Genomic DNA, 6000 nt, shown 5'->3' on the forward strand with positions numbered 1-6000 from the left:
AGTTTTTTTCCCCCGTTTCGTTTCTCCCATGTCGAATCTGCATGTCAAATTTCACATGATGAAGATGCAGCAAAAACAAAGCGAGACAAGCTATGGTATGGTAATGTAAAAGTTAATCATTAAACAGTTTTAGATACTGTGATGCATTTTTTTTAAAAAAATCTGTTATCTTTAGTTGCTTTTGTGCATTTTCATTTGCAAGTGAACTGTGACATTAGGGCCTGTGAACAGGATGGCTCGGGGTGACGTCAGACCAGAAAGAGACAGACAAGTGATGCGCGCTTTAATAGTAAATAAAAGGTTTAAACAAACAAAACAAAACACTGTACGGAAAAGAAAACGGCACAATGGCCAAAACAACTACTCAAACCGAGACACACAAACAAACAAGTATCGTGCTGGTTTAAAGCCAGCACCAGTAGCAATTGTTAAATTTCTTTAGTTCTTACTGTGAAGCTCTCTCGTTCCACCTCTGAACACCAAACCTTGTTCAACCAAAGCTGCTGTTTTTTATACATGTGACTGATTAGTAGATTAGTAACAGGTTTAGCATGGATTTTAACCCCATCTATGCTGTAAAATGATTAACAATAAAACATAGTGTTTTTACACACTAAACCATACATTTTAAATAATTATAATACAAAAAAATACACACGGGCGGGGTGTACCCCGTCACAGGGTCTTATCGAGCACTATATTCTGCAATTTTGAATACTGACTTTGATACTGTTTTAATTCTGGAAACTGGTGTTTTTTTTTGTTTTTGTTTTTTAAATCTTTTGCTACATTGCATTGTATGAAAGTATGGTTTGCAGTGTTCAGGTGATTAGGTGAAACAGGTGCTCCAACAAGGACAGACACAAAGTTACGGTTCTAAACAGTTGGATTTAAAAGTATGTACTGTATTACAGTCCACGTGTCCACAGTCGTCTCTTTTGGCAAGTGATATTTTCAGAATCATATCGTTCTGAATTAAAATACTTTTTCTATTGAAAATATAGTACTGTACCAACAAAACCAATACAGTACATCTAAATGGAAGCTTATTTTGATATTGTATCTTTTTTGTGTTCCCCGAAGAAACGGACAAGGGATGGAACGGGCCAAAATGAAATAATCAGATATGCATCACACTCATTTAACCGTCACTGAAGTGAAACTGTTATAGGGTCGGATATGTGAGTGCTGACTGTATTAAGATTTACAGTATGAAATATAGGTACACAAAACCCCCCTATGATAATTCATATTCATCCCACAACACACAAGACAAGGCAAACTTTTTAAAGCAAATGTGTGGAGCAATATGGTGTACAGTGAACTGTGGTGCATTTAAGCCTAGAGACTATTGGACTAAGAACATAGTAAATCCTTGACTGCATAACAAAGTGGGGGTAAGTACCATGTGATGACTGCATGAATTGATTGTTGACATGATACATACAGGTATATTCTAAAGCAGGATGATGTTGAGATACCATTATTTATAGAGTATCTTCTACTACCACACTCTGCATTGAGCTTTATAACCAACCTGGGTTATTCTGTTCATTGTTGTGATTTATATAGGTTGTCTATCCTTGGCAAAACTCCAAATTATAATTTGCTAATTACCTCTGGTAGTTCTTATAATCTTAGATCTCAGACTGTTCTAACTTTCTCAGTTCCTAAAGTTTGTATGGAATTTGGAAAATAAGGCATTCTGTTTTCTATCTCCATGGTCTTGGAATAAACTTCAGGAAGAACTGAAACTTACTGTCTTGAGACCTTTAAAGGAGTTCAAACAAAAAATTGACATTCATGTAGCCCAGATGTGTTTTTGTTTTGGCTGGTGCTCCTAAATTGTTTCTTGTAATTTGATTAACTTGTTTGTATTTTTCAAGGTCTCATATGCTGCCTTCCAACAATCATTGGGAAAATATTATATCATACGGCTACTGAGGGTGCTGTCCCAATATTTATTGAAGGGTTGTATATAAGAAATATATTGAATATAAATTTATTGTTTTCAGAACAAAAAATGAGCAAATGACACTGAAGTAAAAGACACACCACAGTGTATGTTTGGGTTACAGAAATTATATATATTTTTTTATTTATTTCTTAGCAGACGCCCTTATCCAGGGCAACTTACAATTGTTACAAGATATCACATTATTTTTACATACAATTAAATTATTGTTATTTTTACATACAATTACCCATTTATACAGTTGGGTTTTTACTGGAGCAATCTAGATAAAGTACCTTGCTCAAAGGTACAGCAGCAGTGTCCCCCACCTGGGATTGAACCCACAACCCTCCGGTCAAGAGTCCAGAGCCCTAACCACTACTACACACTGCTGCCCATAAACTTATTGTTGTCTGCTATGAATATTGTGATGAAAACAAAATCCTGTTGAGATGCTCAAATCTGTACTATACTTTATTTGAATATTTGAGGTCCATCAAATTTCCCAGGGTAAATCTGGTAACCTAGCCTGACATTTTGTGTTAACATTATGCAACCACTGTGCAGGACAGCAGCTGCGGCAGCTCATGACCTGCAAAGCAGGTGCAAGCCATTGAGACTAAATGCTATAGATATCACAGATTGTTTTTCCAGTGTAGACCCTAGCATGCTGCTGTGGTAAAACGGAAGACAGCTCTCTTTTCTCTGTGAACTGGAAAAAATGGTTGGTTAACAACAAATACTAAAAAAAAACACCTTTTTTATTCCCAAATACATTCAAAATGCAGCTTCACTGTGTACATTTAAGTATTTGATTAATAATTAACTAATCATTGATGAAAGAAAAACGTGTGTGAAAATCTACTTTGTTTCCTGGGTCTCTCTTGAAAAACAAGCTGGATGTGTCATCTTAATGAGATTTTCCTGGTGTGTATGTGTATATTTTTTAATTAAATAAAAAATATATATATATTTTAATAAACATTTCATGTTTTCTGTATTACATTACACTACTTATATTATCTGCACCCAATTCATAAACTTCAGTTGCCATTGTTTTTCTGTCACTAAAGTTCTCAGCATTTTTCATTGATAAAGCATACTGGGTTGGATTTTACACTTCCCCTTGTTAAGTTAAGTCCAGTTACTGACCCTAAGCAGCTCTTCACAACCTGTGAAAAGTCTTGGAGTTTTGTTGGATTCCACCCTTAGCTTCCAGCCTCATGTCTCAGCTGTAGTCTGCTTATTGCCATCTGCAGAACATTGCTCAAGTCCATTCGTATCTTGCTGAATCTGATGCTGAAATTTGAATTAATGTTTCATCCCGTTTTGCACTATTGTATGCCCTCCTGGCTGGACTGTCCTGTAAGCCTATCAATCACTTGCAGCATGTACAGAATGCAGCAGCACGTATTCTGACAGGAACAAAAAGATCTGAACACATTACACCAGTTCTTGCCCGGTTACATTGGCTTCCAGTAAAATATAGAGTCATCTTCAAAATATTGTTAATGACATTTAGGGCCGTTTCTGGAAATGGCCCTGCTTACATAAACGACATGTCCCTGGACGCCAGTTGAGACCAGCATGTACTGGACTTCTGGTGTCTACAGTGGTTAAGCGTCGTTCTCTTGGTGGACGAGCCTTCAGTCATTATGCACCCGGATTGTGGAATACTCTCCCTTTCAAAATTCATAGTGTTTATTCATTAATTACATTTCAATCTAAACTTAAAACGCATTTTTACACAAAGGCCTATTTGTAGACTGGGATGTTCTATTGGAGTGTTTTGTGTATAAGACTGTTTACATGTATATTGTTGTGTCTGATTGTTTTTCATATGAAATGTTTTTTTTGTTAAGTACTTATTTGGAATGTTTAAGTTTTAATGTTTTTAGTTTTATATTGTATACTTGTTTTTACTGTGAAGCGCTTTGGGATGCCTTGGCATGAAAGGTGCTATATAAAATAAATGTGATTGATTGATTGAAGTTGTTTGAAAATGCCCCTTCGTGTTTTCTTGTTTGCATCCACAGTCTACAGGGCCTAAGCTACTGAGGAATGGACTCCCAAATCCTCTAGAGATGTTTTATATCTGGCAGTTTTAGATTGATCACTTCTGTCTGCACTTATATTGCTTCAACATAATGATAGGATATACCGTTGAAGTCAAAAGTTTACATACCCTAATGGAAATTTATATTTTCTAGAAAATTCTCCAAAATAAATAATTATAGGAAAAATCTTTTGTAGCAAAAGTTTTGCTTTTGTGGATGAGGAAAAAAAGTTACATGTCTACAATTATTTATTTCAGCAATTTTTTTTTGCAAAACTCAAAAAATGCTAATTCAAAAGTATTCATGCCCTGACAAGGAAAATTAAATTAATATCTAGTTGAGGCACCTTTAGCAATAATAACCTCTTTTAAATGATTAGGATATTTGTCAATGAGCTTTTGGCATGATTCTTTAGTGATTTTTGACCATTCTTCAACACAAAATTGTTCCAATTCCAAGGACTTCTCTTGTGCACAGCCTTCTTCAACTCATACCAAAGATTCTCAAATCGGATTTAGATCGGGACTTTGACTAAGCCATTCCAGAACCTTGATTTTATTATTCTCTAACCATTCTTAAGTAGATTTTTATTGTTGTTGTGTTGGAACATCCAGTTGCGCTTTAAACCAAGTTTTGTAGCAGAGGGTTTCAGATGATTGGCCAATATCTTTTGGTATGCTATGGAATCCATTTTACCATGTATTGGAACTAAATTCCCTGATCCATTGGAGGGAAAACAGCCCCATAGAAGGATATTACCACCTCCATGCTTGAGAGTAGGTATAGTGTTCTTTTCTTTGTACACCTCACCAGACTTTCTCCAAACGTGACCAAATAGTTTGATTTTTGTTTCACCATTCCGCAAAACCTTTGACCAGAACTCGTATCCATCATTCAAATTCTGTTTTGCAAACTTTAAGCGACTGTCCTTGTGACGTTTTCCTATGAGTGGCTTTTTCCTTGGCCTGCGACCATTGAGACCTTCACCATGCAATACTCGACCTGTGGTTGAAATGGAAACCCCAGTCCCACTTGCATCCAGTTCACGTTGAATATTTATGGCAGTCAATCTCAGATTGTTATTAACCTTCCTCACAATTTTTCTACTTGTTCTTGGTGAAAGAACCTTCTTTCTTCCAGACCGAGGGAGCGTTGTGACAGTACCATGAGTCTTGTACTTCTTGATAATAGAAACAATAGTTGAAATTGGGATACTCAAATGCTTGGAAATCTTCTTGTATCCTTTTCCAGTTTTAATACATTATTTTTTGCCAAAGGTTCTGTATTATCATATTAAAATTTCTAGCATCTTGTAGACAATACTATCATAGCATAAAAGGGTATGAATACTTTTGAATTAGCATTTTTTGAGTTTTGCAAATAAAATTGCTGAAATAAATAATTGTAGACATCTGTTTCTTGTAACTTTTTTAGCTCATCCACAAAAGCAAAACTTTTGCTACAAAAGATTTTCCCTAAAATTCTTTGTTTTGCGAGAAATTTTGAGAAATTATACATTTCCATTGGGGTATATACACTTTTGACTACAACTGTATCTTCACAGATATTCTCAATTGCTTTAAAAGCAAAACAATTTTAATACAGTACCAAGTTCCATTACAATTGTATAAGTGGTTCAACAGATATATGCAAAAATGTAAATGTGACACTACAGCACAGATGGACAGACATCTCCAGATAATACCACATGTGGTGATCAACAATACTCAAAAAGCAGACAGGAAACCGCAGGTTATAGATAAAATGCTAGATACAGCATCTGACTCATCTAGCCTATCAGAATAGGTGTACGGTGTTACTGCCAGTTCGGGTCAAAACTTTTCTTTGGTGAGTATTACTACACACACAAGAGTTGTCTTGCAATCCTTATATTAGAATAGAACTTCACGTCACACGCTGTGCAGGCAGGTCCATTTCAAGCACTTTAGTGGACGCACAGGCTAAATATACATAGTGACAGCTGAATCA

Source organism: Acipenser ruthenus, chromosome 6, assembly GCF_902713425.1.
Source record: "Acipenser ruthenus chromosome 6, fAciRut3.2 maternal haplotype, whole genome shotgun sequence".
NCBI lineage: Eukaryota > Metazoa > Chordata > Actinopteri > Acipenseriformes > Acipenseridae > Acipenser > Acipenser ruthenus.